Source organism: Pezoporus occidentalis, unplaced genomic scaffold (assembly GCF_034315485.1).
Source record: "Pezoporus occidentalis ecotype Australia unplaced genomic scaffold, CSIRO_AGI_Poc_V1 ctg219, whole genome shotgun sequence".
In the NCBI taxonomy this organism is placed as follows: domain Eukaryota; kingdom Metazoa; phylum Chordata; class Aves; order Psittaciformes; family Psittacidae; genus Pezoporus; species Pezoporus occidentalis.
In genome coordinates this window covers 757,453-776,739 of record NW_026914062.1, presented here as the reverse complement: position 1 = coordinate 776,739, position 19,287 = coordinate 757,453, and the positions used below count along the sequence as shown (strand labels likewise).

The 19,287-nt window shown below is 46.6% G+C and overlaps 2 long non-coding RNA genes across 4 annotated transcripts in view; one reads left to right on the top strand and one right to left on the bottom strand.

Annotated features, from left to right (window-relative positions):
• The window catches only part of LOC134164401 (uncharacterized), a 25,191-nt gene extending 9,219 nt beyond the window's left edge, over positions 1-15,972 (top strand). For all 3 annotated transcript variants that reach the window (XR_009965126.1, XR_009965125.1, XR_009965124.1), the window contains 2 exons: positions 2,797-3,581; positions 15,068-15,972. This is a non-coding gene — a long non-coding RNA (uncharacterized LOC134164401). The remainder of the gene's footprint in view (positions 1-2,796; positions 3,582-15,067) is intronic.
• Positions 15,707-19,287, bottom strand: LOC134164402 (uncharacterized). Its single transcript, XR_009965127.1, has 3 exons — positions 17,714-19,287; positions 17,559-17,624; positions 15,707-15,793 (listed from the first exon to the last, which is right to left on the bottom strand). It is a non-coding gene; the product is annotated as an uncharacterized LOC134164402 (long non-coding RNA).

Here is a 19,287-nt window from a genome sequence, read left to right as displayed (position 1 = left end):
TCAGAGCAGCAAGGAAACAGTGGAATGGACTTGTGACCTTACACACTAACACTGGCTAAACATGTTTGAGCTGTGTGATTGCAACGCGAGCCACCCCTCCGGGTTATTGTACCTCTCCAAAGGCTGCAGAGAGCAATATGCTTCTCCCCTCCTCCTTTTGCTTGCTTAACTTGTTAAGACATGGAAGGTTACTCCTGCTATGACTCCTCTTCCTGACCTGGCAGGTGGTGCCTTGTACTGAACTTTGCTCTCACAAACACAGTTGGGTTTCACATATCAGCCACCCATTGGGTGGACTCACCCATGTGCACTGGATTTACTCATTCTCCATGTGCTCTGTGGTTGTCTCAGGGCTGGGTTAAGGAGCTCTGTGGAGTGCAAGGGGGTTGCCACACAGAGATGAGGGCTGAGGATTCCACACGTTTAATCTCATGCCTTTAACTGTAAGGATTGTGCAATGGGTTGCTGAGGACAGGTAAGGAGATGATAGAGACTGAGGGGATGCAGGAAGTGGTACTAATGGCTATCGCCCTCGGATGAAAGAAATAACCACCTTTATGGGTCTGCACTGATGTGACCCCTTAATGCAAAGCTGCTCCAAAAGCAATGAGTTGTAATGCTGGATCAGAAAGCCAATGTGCTTTGTAGCCTGGTTTGAAGATCTGCTCAACAGGAGTTTGTTGAGGAATGGCTGTGAAATGAGCTGCTGACAAACATCTCCTGTTTGTCAGCAAAGAAACACTGCATTTGAACTGTGTGACAAGGTTTGCAACCTTTCTTCCTGTATCCACTCCAAAGCCAGGGGCACATCCAGGGCTTCCTTTTGATCATTTGTTTGCTACCAACCTTTTGGTGTCAGTGACATCCTGCGGTGTAGTTACACGTGAACTGCACCTGGTTGGGTCTTGGTTTTATTCCTCCATTGTTCACAGTTGATTATGCCAGTTTTTAACATTTCTATATTCTATGTCTGTCCCCACATTATTGTATTGTGAAAGTGGAATTAACTACACCGCTGGGTACCACTCACTGAGCATCCCAGGACAACAATACTCATCCTCTTAACCCCAACCTGTTGTATATTTGTATTCCTCCAGTTAAATCCTGCAGGTTTTGCTTAACTGCCATTTGGGAAAGATTCCTGTTCACTTGAACTACCTGCATTAACCTCAGGAGGGATTATTAATGTAGGGATTTGGCTTGCTGGTGAGTGTTGATGGGCCAGATAGAGCTGAACTGATTTGATAACCCCAAAAATGAACGTTTCAGTGCAATAAGTCACACATCCATCTTTTCAAAGGTGCAAAATACACCATGTTTTTTGTGCTGTACTTCAGGGAGCTTTATCAAGTGCAGAACCCACACTCGGAGCATAAATCCATCAGTGCAGTATGTGAATGAAATCTCAAATCTTGGTGCATGAAGATCATTTATGATTAAGGAATTATGATTAAGCCCTTAAGGAATCTCACCTCTGCAAATGGCAGAAAAAGCTCTTTGCTATTGCTGCATTGTAAAAGGAACTTGGCTGAGCAGATCATTAAAGGCACCAGTAGGTATTGCACAGCTTAGTCCTCTGCTGTGCTATAGGAATCCCATTAAATGCTGCTGTTCAATGCTCTTGCTCTGTAAATCGTGTATTGAAAACCTGGGTGTTTCTGACCCCGGCACAAGTGACAGTAAACTCAAACTGCAAACTCTGTGACCTCCTTGCAGAGAAACCAGGTTTGCAACTGAAGGTTTCCAAGGTCTCTCTTGAGTTAGCTCTGAGGATAAGTTGGGTCTTGGGGGACTCCTTCTGCCAGCTGGGCTAACGAACGTGATCATTTGTTGTTTCATTAGCTGCATCTTTCATGGGAAATGCGAGTGTTTTTCCTCCATAACAAGGAGGAAACATTTTCCTTGTTTTTCTTTTTCAGGGCACTGAGGAGAATGTTTGGAAAACTTCCTTGCAAAGGGATGAAAACGGGATTTGGAATCCCACAGCCTTAATCCTGCTTTCGTTTATTCTAAACACTGTTACTAAGCACACTTAGAGCTGAGCATCAGTTCTGCCTGAACCCCTCTTCCACATCCCTTCAGAGTAGGTTATGTCACTGAAGACATCCCACCTGCCAACATCCAAGAAGCATTTTGTGTAGGAAGGAAGAGTTTCTACCTCCTAGATTAATCCAGGAGTAAATACCACAAAGATCTGGGCTGAAGTGGCCTCTAATCATTGGGATCTCAATCCTGGTGCCTGTGAATGGACCTTTGTAAGCCTCTGCTTTTATTAGCCTGTATATCGGGAGACTTGAGTTCTGGTTGGAGATTTTACGGCTTTCTGAGACATTTTCTGTGTCATCACTGCATGGGGATGGGATTCAATCTGCTGCTAAGTTTTTGTGTGAATTTACCAGCAAAACAGTGTGGATGTCCTTCAGCAGGTCCTTGCCTCTCTTTGTGCCTTACATTGTCCCTGTATATTGCATAGAATCATGGACTGGTTGGAAGGGAGCTTAAAGCTCATCCATTTCCAACCCCCTGCCATGAACAGGGACACCTTCCACTAGAGCAGCTTGCTTCAAGCCCCTGTGCCCAAGCTGGCCTTGAACAGTGCCAGGGACGGAGCAGCCTGTTCCATCAGTAAAGAGCTTCCTTATATCTAACCTAAATCCTCCTGTTTCACTTTGACCCCATCACCCCTCATCCTATCATTTTTCTTTGGAAAAGCCATCGCTAACCCATCAGTGTCCCTGTTGCAGGTGAGATGGCCTGGAAGAGTTCCCATTAATAACCGAATCTCTGTTTCAACAGGAACCACATTCTGCTTGGCTGAACAATCAGTTGGGTTAAAAACACCACCTTGGCCGCACGGCATTCCCAATGGCATATGGGAAGTGCTTTGCAATGGAAGAGTGCCTGGAGGTCGACTTGAAGGCAAGAGAAGAACACCCCTTCACCATCAACTCTTGGTTGCCCACAGCCTCTACTCTTCAGCGCACCTTAAGTGTATATCTACACTGTTGAATCCTAACATCAAACCTGAATCCAACAGGAATTCCACCTTTGTTGCGCCGGAGCCGGTTTCGCCCCGGCCGCTCCCAAATCCCGAGGACACACCTGTTAATAGCTAGAGGGAAGGAGATTGGTTGGGTGGAAGGAATGCACCTGCGCAGGGAGGGGTGAAGGACTACATGTAAGACGAGCCCCAGACACCCGCCGTCTCTTCTCAATTCCAGCTTCAACAAGCCACAGCGCTCTGGGGCTGCGAAGGGAAAACCACGCGCCTTTTCCTCCTTTGCTTTTCCCTGTTTGGGCTGAAGCTCTTTGTTTCGGGCTCTAACGCATCTCAGGCACGTGTTGCTTTTTTTCCAGGTCCACTTCTATTTTTGCCTGCCTTTGTTGACCACGAAGAGCTCTTTCGCTCCAAGCTCGTCTTTTCCAGGACACGGGAAGATCGGAAGAGGGAAAACTCTTCTTGTGCGCGCTCTCCTGCCGATCCTTTTTGTTACCCGCTTTGAAGCTGTCTTGGTTTGGGAGAAGGTGGTTGTGCTCCCTGCACTGAAGTTGCTTTGCGTGTGTGTGTGGTCATGGTCCTGGTAAGCCAGAGTGTCCAGGTTTAAAACGAGCCTGAGGAATGACTTCTTTAATGCCTTTTGTATCTTGCTCATCGATAATTCTTCTCTCAACTTTAACTTTCTATAGGACTCTGTCCCCTTTTCCCCTTCCTCCTCCTTTCCCCAGGTAGATTAAAGAGGTTTTTGTTGTACGTATCAGGTTTTGTCTGCTCAGAGTTAGGGGGGAGGGGAGCTGGGTGCATGAATTCAAACGTTCCTTTTACAACTAGCCAAACCAGTCAGGGCAGGTAAAAGCAGAACCAAGAGGTTGAATAGGAGGGAGCCAGTGGGGGAAAGCTGGTTTCACCGGGATGTCATGGGGAGCTGGGAGAAAGAGACCTCCTTGGAAAGGCTTGAATGTGACTAAAACGAAATGGGGGGGACACTGAAGAGGGCTCCTTGTGAGGAGAATCCTTGTGTTTCAGCGAGGCTCCAGCTTCAGCACTAACAGTCGCATTTCTCAATGCGAGCATGCCCTGGGCTCCTTGGATGTCTGTGTAATGATTGCCATTCCCCAGTTAGGTTTTAAATGAACTGCCATTTTAACTCACTGCCCCACAGCTGCAAGCACCAAATCCTCCAGGTTTAGTTTTTCTATCACTTTGGGGCCCCAGTGAATTCCTTGCTGCAAGTGAAGGGAACAGATTTGGAACGGTGCAGACCACACTTGGTTGCAGGGGAAGCTCTTGCTCTGTTTCAGCCCTCGGTTTCCGCTCAGGGCACCGAGGAGCCATTTTGGGTTCGTTTTGTTTATTCCTTTCTTACCCGAGGCTTTCTTTTGTGCATGACAAAGTGAGCATAATTAAAGCTTCTCCTCACTCTGGGGTTCGTTTGCTCTCGTTCAGGAGCTTCCCTTTGCCAGCTGGGACCAGCCTCTACTTGCACTGGGCTAGCTGGGCACCAAAGAGACAGAGAGAAGACAAAACAAAGTGGTTTGCTTCGTATTTGAAGTGTGAAGTTTAGGGGCGGGTTGGAGGCCGTCCCTGTGCTGCTTTCTCAAGCAGGGAGATCGAGGCACCTAAAGAGCCCCATCTTGCCTGTTCTAGTTCGGTCGGGAGGCGATAGCGTTGGGGGAGATCGTGTTGGATGAGGGGTTTTGTAAGCAGGCAGCCTGCTTGGCTAATTCCCGATGCAGGAAGAGACACTGGGCTTTGTAGACACTGAGGGAGGCAGCAGAAAGTGTTTGCTCATTGCTTCCCTCCACCCCTTCAGTAAAACTCCCTTCTGGAAGGTTCTGCGGGGCACAAAGCTCCAAAGAATTCCAGCTTTGGGCTAAAATCCGTGCAGAGCATCCAGCTTCTGACATCGAAACGCTCCTTGGTTCGCTTCGGTTCAAGGGGGTGGTTTATAGCCCTTTACTGAAGGGGTTTGTTAGGAATGCTTGAATACTGGTGGTTGATTTCACTTCAGTGGGGTGAATTCTGCGTTGTTCCTTTCTTCTTTTAATTGCAAGTATTGAAATCCGGCAGATTTAGCTTCTCATTGAAAAATACTATGATTTAAACATGGTTTTGCTTTATTCCAGACTCCTCTCTAACCTATGCTTGTTTCAGTCTCATAGAACAGAATTCACATCAATAGTAGCGTGCTGTCCTACCTGCGCGCAAACGCAACACTCAGGCCAACTGAAAGCTTGCGTTGGCACAACTAAACGTTGAGTTTTGCCTTTGCAAATCCAGGAATGGGCTTTTGGATTGGTTTTGATGGCCCTTCTTCACTTGAACTTGCGTTGCAGCTTGCAGATGCGGGTGGCTGGAGTGAAGTGCTACCCAGAGCTGGAGGCGTTACATGACAAGGGTTTGCTTTGCGCGTGTCTAAATCCCTCTCCAAACTCATGCATGTAACTGTTGGATTATCATCATCATCAGTTACTAGTGAACGAGCATTTGGGCTTGTTCATAGAGTGTTATAGAATTGGAGAATAGAGGAGTGTAGGAGAGATCCTGTGAATGCAGGGGTTTGGAAGCTGAGCTCTTCCCTTTGCGCACAGCCATGAAGGCACAGGCATTCCTCGCAGGAGTTAACTGACTCGCAGTAGTAGTCATGGACACAGCCTTGGCTGGTTTCATACATTGCAGGGGAGATAAGAATCAGGGCTTGAAAACCTGGTGCCTTACAGAAGTCCCTGAGCTCAGTGGGGTGCCCAGTGTGGGACCCTAAATGCACCGAAGCAGCGATGCTGGTGGGTCTTCCGAAAGGATCAGGGGCTGAGTTACTCTTTCTGCTCGTTGTACTGGGCAGCGCTGGGCTGAGTTTAACACTGTCCGTGAATGAGCTCAGGAGTGTGAGGCCCCTGACCCGGTGACACAGTTTTCCTGCTGTATTTTGCTATATAAGAACTTTATGCCACAAAGATGAGGGAAATCCTCCCTGAAACACAGCTTTCAGTTTAATCGGCTCTACATCAGTGAAAGGACACATTAAAATGCACAGCAGTTCGTGTCAGTGTTTGAAAAGTGGTTTAATGGGATATTCGTAAAGCTTTAAAAGTCCTCTGAGGCTTCCCCTATTCTGGGATGGTTTAAATGTGTAGGAAATGGGGTTTCCTGTGTCCTTGCTCTAAAAATCACGGAGGAAGCTCAAGGGATAACTTTCTTTTCCTACTATAAAGGCACCTAATGGGATTTGGAATGCCAGGGTTCAGACTGGACATAGCAGATACCTGCCATCAGCTGTCCCCTTGTGAAAACATCTTGTTTGCAAACCAAGTTAATGACGATGTTCTCGCCCTATTTTGGCCAGGGGAAAGTGGCCCCAGGAAATCCCCTTTTACACTTGGGATGCACCTTTCACTTTCATGAGGTTCTCTTTAAATGGCTCAGTCCTTAGAGTCTGGGAAGTCAATTTTAGGGTCCTACTTTTGTCTAATCCCAGGCTGTGGCAGAAGTAACCAGGATCAGTAAGCAGCTGAGCTCTGGAACAGACCTTAGTGTGTGCATTGATGCTTTGAGGCTTTCAAATCAGCCTGCCTGGCCTTTCAAACTCCAGCTATAGCTGATGGAGCTCCAAGATATAAAGGCTTGAGTTTCACGTGCTTTGTTCTTTTCATCACCATTGACTATTGATTAAGGCTCAGCCCTGCAGGTTAACTAACAAGTTATTCCCCCCCCCTCACTGGAGCTGCATTCTCCTTCAGCCCTGCAGCTACCTGGATGCAAACGGGCATCCCGGTGTTCCCACTTGCAGGATAATTGATACCCCATTGTTTTAAGGCTGCTGGAACTTTGTACTTGAGAAGGGAATGGGGGAGGCACGTAAGGAAGTAGAAGAGGGGAGGAGGAAGAAAGGTGCAAAGCTAATGGGGGTGGGGTTCACTTCAGTTCCTTGTTTTCCACCCCTCTTCAGTCACTCTTTCCCTTTTTCCCCAAGGCCTGAGCACTGGGACTAATGGTGATGATTAACTAAATGAAGTCGGTAACCTGGGCGACCATTGGGCTGGTTTTGTATTTCATGGGTACCGACCAGCCCGAGCCAAGCGCATTAGTGAGGGCTGGGGAGGTGAGATGGGGCTTTTGGGGGGGTCCTGGTGGGTTGAGGGGGGCGGTTCTTTGCACTGTGGTGTTTTACTTTGCATTGTGTGCCTTGATGTTTCACAACGGTAAGATCAACGCCACCTTCTTCCATGTCTCCCTCCTCCTCCTGTCCTTTTCATTCCTTCTCTTCCTGGCTTACCACTTGGGAATGATTCTGTAGATGACTGAAGTGTCTTTTCCCCCTGTTTGTTGGCCTACCTGTAAAATGCTGCCTTGAGAAGCAGAGAGAAAGGAGGTGAAAGGAAGGATTTATTCCTCAATCTATCAGCTATATGCTATCAGCTTGGAGATTGGGTTTTTTATGGTATATAACTTAGACTTGTCCTGTTTCTGCCAGAGTAACTTAAAAGCATTTAATTGCTTCACTTACATGCTAGCACCTCACTCGTATGGAGTGTTCTAACAGCAAGTGCCATCTTCTATGGAACCAGGAATTCTGATTCTCAGGCCTCTGGTGGGCATGAATTGCGTATAGCACTGGTGATGGTATCATAAGCAACAAGCTGGATGGTCTGCACTTGGTTCTGGGGGGGTTAAATACTAATAATTCATGTGCTTGTTACGTATTGAATAAGTCACACTCAAAGCAGACTTAATAAATGAGCTGAAATTGTGTATTAGTGCAATGGGACATAAGCATCTGTATTTGCTGAACGAGACAGAATCAAACCTGTGGGATTTAGCACTAGAAAAGCCAGAGCTCTGGCATTACCTTTGGGTGTGAAATGAGGATCCAGCTGTGAAATACGTGCATCAGCAGCGAGTGCTTCCATTTGACTTTGTCCCCACACAGGCTGGGCTGGTTGATAGGACCCATAACTCACCTGTGTAAGTGCTGTGCCTCTGGGGGGGTGTCTGTGCTTTAGGGTTTGTTGTCTCCAGCGTGGCCTTGGCTTGCAGGTGGCTCTGGTGTTGGTTGCAGTTTGGCTGTGGCTCGGGGTAACCCTCCTGGTTACTCAACGTGCCTCAGTTTGTCAAAGGCTTGGCAGCTCCTGTAGTCACAAAAAGGAACCATTAAAGTCCCTTCCACCCTGGGAGCAGTTGCATGGGTTCAGGTGAAGCTCAAGCCGTGTTTCTCACTACAACATCACACATTAACCATTTAAGCTGCTTTTAGTAAGATCATTTTCCTGACTTGTGTTAGTTGCTATTAAACCTTTAAAGGAGCAGCTTCTCCATTTTGAGGAGTCTCAGTTTTCAGGTCTCAGCTTTGCAATGGTAAGAGCTATATAAACTCTTCTATGTAGATGTATAACGTCTTAGTACGGATCAAGGCTTCATGTTGCCTTTTGCCTGCTGATATCAGCACAAAATTGCTCTATTTTTGTAGGTAGTGCAAGTTTTCCTTAAGTTTATTATGTATAATTCACTTCTGCAACTTCTTTTATGTATATTTTATATACATTATCTATATAATGTCTGTCTTATTATACTAATGGGGAAACAAGTGAAATAGGCACAGCACTGTGCAGAAGATGCCACAAAAGCCCTTTCTCTTGTGCTCTGCTCTCCTATCGACAGCAGTGAGGCGCAGCAAGCAGATGGGTATTACTTTAATGGATTAGCTCTAAAGGAGTTCCAGGAAGAGCCCTATGAAGGAGTTGGGCTTTTTTGGGAACTATTTCCCAGGTTTTAGGCTGTTATAATGTTATTTTTTCTCTGTTTTCCCACAAAGCCATGGTTTGCATTGCCCAAGGATGATGGACAGGCCACGAGTGATACCAAGGTTGAAAAGGAAAGTCAGCAGCCATTGTCAGGGTCAATAATGATTAACACAACAACCAAGCACAGTGATTGTTCAGAACTGCATTCAGTTGGTGATTATTGTGGCATGGCACTGTTTCCCAGCTTAGAAATGAAACCAGTGCAGAGGCTGGGGTTGGTTTTGGGGTTGGTTTTTAACTCCAGGTGCATGTTCCTCTGATTGCCTTAATTTCCATGTATTTAGCTCTTATGGAAGTCAATACAGGACTAGGCCTTAAGAAGTGACTGTTGAAGCTCTGATGGGAAGTCAGTGTAGGGCAGGTGCAGTTCATAGCATCCCAAACTGGTTTGGGTTGGGAAGGCCCTTAAAGCTCATCCAGTTCCAACCCCTTCCACTAGAGCAGCTTGCTCCAAGCCCCTGTGTGACACCTGGTCTTGAACAACCTGATCCATATGTGGTTCTAACTCCTTTGGAAGCAGAGCTTGACCTCTGCTGTGCTAACCTGTCGATACAGGGAACACCAGCAGAGTCCATATTTTCACTGGGACCAGATCTGGAGGACACGGCAAAGAACAGAGTCAATGGAAGGGCTTTGAGGAGCCCAGCCTGGGGCAGCTTTGATGCACAGGAATCGTTTGAGTGCTCCCACTTCCACCAAGGGCAGCTATGGAGGAGGCACTGGGTGACTTGGCAGCTCTGCTCTAACTGCCGGTTGCGTAACGTTACAGTATTGTCCTTTCACAGCAGTACTCTGTGAGTCAGGTCCTGCTCTTGGCAGACAGCCCTGCTCTGCACTGACCTGCATTGGTACTGGCGCTGGCTGGGGCAAGTGGAGCCTGAAGGTAGCTGCCCAAAGCTCTTCACGCACTCATTGCGTGTGAAGCGCTCTGGTTTGTGCTGTGTGCCCACTGTTAGGGGGCCATCCTCATGTTCACGGCCGTCTGCAGCGTCTGGGCAGAGGAGATGGTGCATTAAGACAAGGATTTGAATTAAAACCACCTTTCTTTCCCATTCCTCTAAGGAAAACAGGAAATTGAATAATAGACTGAGGCTCTTCCCCTTTCCACAGTGAATTGAATCCAGACTTGTTCTTTCCCCCCCCCCCCCTCTTTTGGCATGTGTGCAGGGAAGTGATTGATCCCGTTTCAGTTCTTTCAGAGCAGGTGCATTGGTAGCCTTTTGTTTGCAGTTGCAAAAGGCAAGGTGAGGAATGAAGGAGCTTTAAATTCAGGGGCACAGCTGTGTTCCTGTCCAGGTAGCACTGCCTCAACACGGGGCTGGGGTCACTGACAGACTGTGATTGACTCGTGTTGTACTCATGAGAAATGGCCGTTGCCCCCTGTATGTGCCTTGTGGTTTCCATGCAGTGACCCCATCAAATGTACTCACCTTGCCCTGTGGAATAAAAGCAGCACCAGGAGAAGGAAGGGCACTTCCAGGGAGAGGCAGAGCTCAGTTTTGTGCTAATTTGACCTCAAAGGCTTTTCTCTATCAAGAAATGTGTCAAATTTCTTCAAAAAGGAGGGTGAAAGAGACCTTAAAGGAAAAGGGTCTCAAACCTTCCCCATCTCCTTGACTTTCCCCTATACCCACACCTCTTGCAGAAAGACCCAACCCTTTCCTCTTGCAATACCTCTCTATGTTAGGCGTTCGCCTCTGGCGAGCAGGAGGGATTATGAGAGATGGTTTAATAGTGCTCTCTTTGGTGCATTCTGGACACAAAGAGGCATCCTATTGAATCTCTTGTCTAGATTTGGGTTTGCTACCCTTTAAGCATTACCTTGTGGCATTGCTGTAGTTGGTTGTTTGGCGTGAACACGCATCCAGGGAAACTGGCTTCGGGAATGACCCAGGAGGGGCAGGATTGATGCTGAATGCCTCAGAGCAGTGATTTGTTAGCTTATAGTTCTTATAGTCCTTATATTGCTAGGACAGCGGGGGTTTCATGCTGATAAAAGCAGGTTTCACCTTCAGCTGGGCCACAGGTGAAAATACTTTGCATCAGGCTGAAATATTCCTGCACCATTGGAAAAGAGCAGGATCCTGCCGACTGTTCCTGTTGGGTTGGCTCCCTTTGGAACCATAGATTGGAAATTCAGTGGTGATTGCCTTGTGGCAAGCTTTGAGATGTCAACTGTAGGAAGCACTGGCAAACTGTATCCACACAGCAGCTTCCACCTGCACCAAAGGGAAGTGCACGTTGTAGCTGAGGACAGAACTGGATTGCTAAACTCAACTCTATGAGCCCAGGCTCACTCTAGAGCGATGGGATATGTTGTATTTTAGCACATATTCAATGGATTAAGGGTCATGAATGGGTTTCTGAAGTGGCTTACATGGAGCAGCATCCTTTGCTTGTCAGGCTGGAGTAACTCTGGGTTTGGCAGCTCTTGGGTCAATGTTCAAGCCAAGGAGCTTCAAAAAGCCTTTTTGTCACTTGAGAGTGAAAGGGACAGTGAGGGTTCCAAGTGATGCCTGCTCTGAACCCCCAAACTATCTTCACAGGACCAGGAAACTCTCCCAAGAGGCAGGAGACCAGAATCCCCACTGAAAGCCTTCCTCTAGGCCTGTGATTCCGCACTGTGGAATGGAGCTTGCTTCCCAGGGTCTAGGTTGGTTTGGTAGGAGACTGAGGTCTGACAATCCAGGCCCCTTCAGAAGTGTTCCCAGCTCCATTCCCAAAGGATTTAATGAAAATGCAGCTGTTTGGCCTCTAGCAGCCAAACAGGAAGGAGTCATTCCTCAAGGATTGAAAGACATTGTTTGTGCCAGTTAAAACTGATGTGTCAGTACCAAAGGGGCCCTAGCAGAGAATGTCCTGTTATAGCAGCTACTAAACTCTGGTTATTAAGTGAGATTTTGTATGATATGGTTCTAATACAACTGTGCAAACATCTAATTCTAATGCACCTGCCTTACTTAAAAAACACCTGTGTGTGTATATATATTTCATATATATATATATATATACATATATATGTATTTCCTATATATATGTATTTCCATTTGCAAAGAGCCACAACAGCCAGGAAAGGAAGGGGGGAAAAATGCCATAAACCCTTTTGAAATCGAACTTAAAGCCACACAATAAGGAAGGTTTGGCTCTTTCTGCTTCACTATTCTATCAATACAGCAGCAAATTAACAAGCTCATAAATCCCACCCTTGCAAGACACCAGAGCAGGCAAAAAGGGGTAAATTAGCTGGAATCTTAGCTTATTCTCTATGCTGTTGTAGTCAGCTGGCTGGTATTCCCCAGGTCATGTGCAACTGAGTATGTTTGCCCTAATTATAACTGAGCATCCTGGGATTTGTGTAAGCTGTGGTCATTCCAGCAACTTATTATTACCCATATTCAATGGGAACAGATCCGGTTGCTCTGCATCAGAACAGTTAAACACAGTCTGGGGGGTTATTGTTTGGAAAGCCTCTGTTCTACCTCCTTTTGTTTCAGCTGCAGCTATCACATCTAACATGCAGGGTGCTTTAGACAAAGAGCTATTGTTTAATGCTCCTTCTTGTTGACTGACTTCATTCCATGTTATTGATGTAGGAGAGACGCTTTCTGTTGGAACAGTCAAGTGGAGCATGGCTGTTTGCTGGCTGCCTCAGTGGGATTGAGGAGGTTCAGCTGTTACAGAAGCAAACCCCACGTTTGCCAACAGCAGCTCACCTCCAGGATCTCTTTTTGCAGTGGTTTACTTGGCTCTTTGCAGATGGAGCGGGCAACTCAAGCATGGATTTGCATTCAAATGCCACAGTATGCATTACAAGACTTAGGAAGGTGTCTGGGGTAGCCTCATGGAAGGGATAGATAACAGAACTTCCTCCCTTCAGAATGGGATTCTCTTAAGTGACTCTTGAGGAGGTGTGTAATGTAGTAGTGTAGTGATGTGTAGTACAGTAACCCATGTGAACTACCCGCTAATGTACCTAACAGTGGGACCGATGCAGGTGTCCTAACCTGGGATGGGGTTCTATTTGCAACAATGATTTACTTCTCATTGCACCACAGTTTGTTCTAGCTCTTTTTCACCTTGTTTTTCACCATCTTCACACTGAGTGCAGACCTGCTGGTCCAACGGCTCTTGTGCTGATGAGCATTTGGGAATGCCTTCTCCTTAGTGCAGTTCTGAAGCCACCAGTGCAAGCAGGAAGGGGATTTTCAGTCTTGTTGCTTTAGCAAATTAAACCAGGAGTGAGTTCCTTTTCCTCAGGAATTCAGCCCTTTCTGACCTGGAGTTATCTGGAACCAAACAAAAACTGCTCTTCTCTTCCTTTTCGCTGCACCCTTTGCATCCCTCAGTGTTTGCCGAGTTGGAAGCACTTTCTTGTTGTACCCTATCACTAATTAAACTGGGTTTGGTTCAGGAACTGGGCAGGTAAAGGAGGAGATGGGTGGAGGGAGCAAATGACAAACACCATCCTGGAGCCTCGGGGCTGAGGAAGGTTTAGCTCTCAGCAGTGTCTGCAAACAGAGATTTCCAATGGGATTCAGAATGCACTGGAAGGAATGTTTGTCAGGTCTTGTCTTTTCCAAGGGTATGAAATGCCAATGCAGAGTGAGTAAATTGTAGTAATCCATGCAGTTGTTTAGAGGACCAGGTGTACTTGTTAATGCATATGAGTCAATATAAAACACATGCAAAACTCTTGTGAACATTAAGAGGCTTCAAATGCTCTTAGCATTGGAATATTCATGGTTTCTTTGTAATAACCATGCTCAGCAAGATCTTTGGCCTCCCCAAACAGAAATCTGATTGAAAGATGACTGAAGGAATCAGCAAATATGAATTGCTAATAAAATATAGATAAAGCTTAAATGGTTGGAGGTACTGGAAGAAAGGTAAGAGCTATCTCCCCGAGTCCACAAACCTATGGTGCTTCCTGGGTTTTGCACTTCCCCACACTTTAACCTGCAGCAGCAGCTAGGGCAGAAGGTTGGCTGTAATTGCCCATACCTCAAATAGCATTTACCAGTTCACACCTGTGATTCACTAGGTAGCAATATGAATAACACCACTCCTGGGTAAGTGACAGCTCTGAAGGTTTATGGGGAGGGGGAGGCTGGTGGTAAGAGGCAGGAATACCTGACCTGTACAAGTATTTTGGGGTAACTCTAGAGGACATCCTTGTTTCCACCTCTCCCTAATGAAGAGCATTTGGCAATCACTGCAGTCACAAACTACAGGTGGGATTCTCCCCCTACCCCTTCTTTTCTTTCCTACTCCACACAGTCAGGCTTTCTAGCTTGTGGTATCTCTGCTGTTTGTAGCCCATGACCCTGAGATGCCATTACCATCTTACTGGGCAGCATTGGATGTTTTCAGTGTTTCTAATACTGCCTGGTAATGATGATGATGGTGTTTCGTGTACAACGTGGAAAAGCTCAACAGCGAGTTTGGAAGCAGGTCAGTGGCCAAGAGAGAAACCAGGCAAACCTCCCCCCAAGCATAAGTAAATGGACTGTGAAATGCTTTGGGTTCTAGAATAAAGGGTAAAAGCCAACCAGAAGGAAACGTTGGCCTCATTCTAATGTTAGAGTGAGCCTGTAAATAGGCAACTGCAGAACGTGGCACAGGTTTGGTGCTGCAGTGATAGGGTGTGTTCAGATGAGAACGCTTTGTAGGGGTGAGCTGAAAGCAGGCACCCTGCTCCAAACACGTTCTTTTTCCTTCCTTTCAAACCATGGTGGCTTTGCAGAGAGCGAGAGCAAACAGGTCTTGAAATGTAACACTCGGGTTTCCTTCGTCGTCGTTGTCTCTCCAACTCAAGATGTTCTTTGTCAGCTAAAGAGAACTCAGGAACCTGGCTGCCAGAATCAAACATGGGGTTTGCTCTTTCAGCTTTGCTGCTGTAACTCACTCTATCCCTTTCACAGCAGCTCCTCTGGAGCTCTCTAGTGCAATGTTCTCACAGCAAAACCATTCAGATTAGATCTTTGAACTGTCATGTAATGCATACACCTTTATTGTTATACACTTTTACATCCATTTGTCACTGCTTGAGTGAGACTTAACTCCCATTCCCTTGGATTGTGCTCATTACTTTAGTGGCCTAATGATGCATTTTAAGCTATGATGGGCTTTGTTCTTATTCTATGAGATTTCTTGCTCTGCATCAATGGTACTACTTAAAGTGACCTTGAAAGAACTAGCCCAGTCTAAACGGACTTAGTGGAGGGGAGAATGCTGTTTTATATGGCTTAGGGAGGCTTTTTGTTCTTTACAGTGAATTAAAACAACACAGGAAGTTGTACTTCCCAGTTATCGGATGTGAAAGAATGATTTATAACAGCTCTCACTGAGAAAGGGGATTATTGCTGGTTTTATCTGACACAGCTTAAGGGGCAGGTGGTTCAGTGTACCTGGCAGGTGTGAAGCAGCAAAAGGCACCAGCATCCTCCTCCTGTCACCCCCCTTGCCCTGGGCTCTCTTACTGATCTATGGGGTGCTGGGGTTTTAATTACTTGCACTGAGAAGGTCGGTTGTTTCCTTGAGCCCTCTTCTGAAGCATCAGCTGAATGATTCACTGGGGTGGAGCGTGGATGAAATGTACTCCTTTGTCATTTACTTTGATAGAGAGGTTGTATATCTGCTGTGCTGGAGCCACAAAGCCTGTGAGTACCTTATGGCTATGCTAAATATTACATGCAGTATAGCATTACCTACACGGTATAGCTCAGATCAGAGCTCTCTTAAGCTGTCACGAATTGAGAGGCCATTGCTACCCCGAGAGATAAGACTCACACTAAGGGGTGAAGGAAGACCAAGGAAATGCTGCTGCCTCCTTCCTGGGTGATGCAGCAGGTCAGTAACCCCCAGTCCTTGGAGTTAACAACAGCCCCACTTAGAACAGCACAGAGCTCTTACCAAGGGAACCGCTCCAGGGTGGGCAGCCTGCGCTATGATTTCTACCTTCTATTGCATGAGGTGCTCCAGCAAACTTCCTCTTCTTCTGAAAAGCACAAACCAGACAGATAGCTTATCATCGTTATCATTAGCATTCACTGTGCTTAATTACATTACTAATAACTACACCAAAGTCTCCTGCCACTGTCACTTCTATTTAAGACTCAAATTTGTCTGCATCCCTGCAACTGAAGCCAATACAATAAAGGATTTGTTGCAAAAGCAGCTGTGTTTAATGCTAGGCCACCTCCATCCCTTTTCTGTGCCCTCCTCAGTACTGTTTTCCTTATTGACCAGCTTCAGTACGTCTTTTCAAGTGTCTAACAAGACCTGAATTAGTATGGTTGTGAGTCAAAAGGGAGGAGGGAGGGAGAAAGCCAAGAAACAAACCCCAAGCAGTCTTACTGGTGTTAAATCCTGTTGAAAGAGAACTTAACCTTTTGTTTCCATTTTAGATCTTTATTAAATCAACTTTTTCTACTACCTCTGTAGAAATGCACCATGATTTTGAACCTGTCCTTTAAATGTCTTCCTTCTGCCCACCACCTATTTCCCCACCCCAGGGTATAAGGCAATCCTCCTCAAGCCATTTCTATTAGTTATTATGGAACACTGACAGCCTGAAGAATATGGACTCATTAATAACTGCTTCATTTCTCCAGCTGCTGGACAGACTGTGGTCCTCTGTGGGCATCTTACTAGACAGTGCTGGATTTTCTGGATCTACTCTAACACTGTCTGGTAACGATGTTTAAAGGGTGAACCAAACACCACCATGCATCAGGAGGAGCTCTCACTCAAAGACATTGTACCACAATGTAGGCCAAAGTGGAACACTTGGACAAGAGGGTAAGGATGATGGCTATCACTTTAACAGGTATTTTTAGATGTAGTGAAAACATTGCTGGAAACCACTCTGGTGGATGCTGAGCCTTGATGTTGCTGTGAAGGAGGTGAGACAGGCCATGCCTACCATACAAAGGGTGTATCTTCTGAGGCACAGGCATGCTTTCTTCTCTCCTCACAGTGGTTAGAGCTGTGATGCAGCCACATGGCACAGCCGTTGCCCAGGAGGCTGCAGGATTTACTTGCCATGCCTGGCTGTGAAAGGTGGTTAGGGCAAGATGCTGGTTGCAAAGGTCACTCTTCCCAATTACACTTCAATTACACCTCCATGGTTGAACGGCCTATGAACTTCCAACCGTGTAACCCACCCCATCATAGGCAGTGGAACAGGTGGGTTAATCACTCCCATCATTCCATTAAGAAACAAAGGAATTTAACCCAGGCAAGGAACAACTGAGTGCTGACCCTGCTCTGCTTACCAAGCAGAGAACAAGAGCTGCTGCTGCCTCACTCTGTGTAGCAACTCGGGTAGAAGTACACCACTGCACTGAGCGTGAGAATGGATGAGGTCTGGATGAGAAGCTGGGCCTGCTTAAGGATTAAGTACACTCAGATGACCTAGAGGTCTGATTTAAACAAGTTTCCTGGCATGACATAGGAACAAGTGCTTGAGGAGACCTTTCCTTACTGTAAGAGTATTATCTTAGTGACCTAGAACATTGTGTTTGAGCCAGAAAGTCCAGCTCCATCTGCTTCAGTAAAAAAGCATTGCAAATGTTAACATTGCCGTGTTGAAGATCTGTTCTGCAAGCAGATCCTGCGATCACCCAATAGCTAAAACTAAGCAGGTATTTGCAGGCCAAATATGGGGACTAAATTAGGTGCCAGTCTTGCCTTCCTCTAGTGCCATATTCATGCCTCCTGCCTGATCTACACAGACACGTTCAGCGGCAGCTTTTGCTTACCCTGCAGGTCCTCCCTAGTCCTTGACAGATTAATCCAGGTCAGTACTTCTTTACTTTGCAGACAACCTGCAGAGGATGCAAATTCATGTCAGAAGTCATTAGCAGTTCACTTTACAAGCTGAGATTCAGCCTTACACAAGGAGCCTCCATACTACCTGCACTTCTGAAAGACTCTTGGGATGGGGCACAGCCCTTGTACTGATGCCTCAGTCTTGTCCCCATTGGTTTTCAGCTCCTTCCTCTGAGAGATACAAGGCAATGTTACACACGCACTCTGACCACAAATTCCTCTTTAAATATATTCCAAGTATTGATTTGTGTCTTCCTCATCCTCAATGGAGTGTTAATCCCCTTCCTTGCTCCAAAACAGAACTGGGATAGAAACACAGTGGTACCCAAGCAAATTCTGCGTTCTCTGCCTTTGCCACTGGAACTCTCTCCCTGTTTTTCCAATTCCTTGCAGCAAGCTGGGTGTTTCCTTCCCAAAACTACCAGGTAATCCAGGAAGAGTGGGAAAAACAAACTGATTTGTGTATAACTTCACCCTGCTGCCACTACAATGTGGACAGCTTGAAAGGCGCTGACTGTGCTTGCTTTAACTCCATGGGCTGACTCACTGCTACAAGCTCGGTGTTGTGCTTGCCCTTGCAGGTTGTGATTCCCAGGGCGAGAGAAGGAAGCAGCAGAGGAGGCTCTCTGGTGATTAGCCTCTGTGTTAATGAGTAACTGGCTCACAGGGGATTGAGGAAATGGTGTGAAATTTGAGTGACTCTGCAAATTGGCTTTTAACAAGCATCGCAGTAAGATGGATTGGAGCGCACACCTACCTCCCGGCTCTGCTTAGCACAAAGTGTGGGTCCTAACCTTGGATGGAGCTGAGTAAATAAATGTATAACCAACAAACAGCTCTAATGGGGCATCCAGGGCAGGGACAGGAATGTGGCCTTAAAACCAAAGACACAGAGACCAGGGAAATCCCTCTGCCCGCCCCCGTGGTGATGTATGCTTAGGAAAGTGTCCCTTCAATCCTGCCTCGGACAGAGACAGTCATGAGAGCCAGGGGCAACCCAGAAAACCCCCTTCTGCCTCCATATCTTTCCCTCCCCTTCTCCTGCTGATTTTCATCTCCCTTCAATTGGTTTCACAAGAGAGCAATTCCACAGGCAGGATTCTTGGGATGGTTTCATTGCTGCCTGAGGCCTGGGCTGCATCAGATTCATTCTAAAGCAGTTGTCTCACTGAGGGGAGTTTGACCATGGGTGAGGGCAGGTTGTTCAGCTGACACCCATGTGCATCCACAGTCCTGCTGTGCTGCTGCTGCTGGAGCTGCTCCAGGCACGGGCATGGTGAGCAATTTCACAGCCAGATGGATGCAGTGGCCAGAGCTGTCGGTAAGTTCTCTACAATTCTTTTCAACTCCTATAGCAGTGAACTGGAACTGGTTGTGTTTTATAATGGTACTGCTTCATAAGCAAGCAAGTTAAACATTTACTGGTTATCGCTTTGTCTAAGGGAAAGGCCCTCAGCCTTTCCCTGCCCTATCTTTCTAGTCCTGGATTTAATGGTGTTTTCCTTTAGCCCGAGTGAGTGCCTGCTGATTGCTGTCTTACCAGGCAAAGTTAGATCTAGCTATCTGTGTCTAATACTGTCTGGTAATGCCGTCAATCGCATCGGCAGAAAGCTTCGTCTTGACCCAGAGATGGAGAGGAAAGCTCGCCTCGGTCCCAAG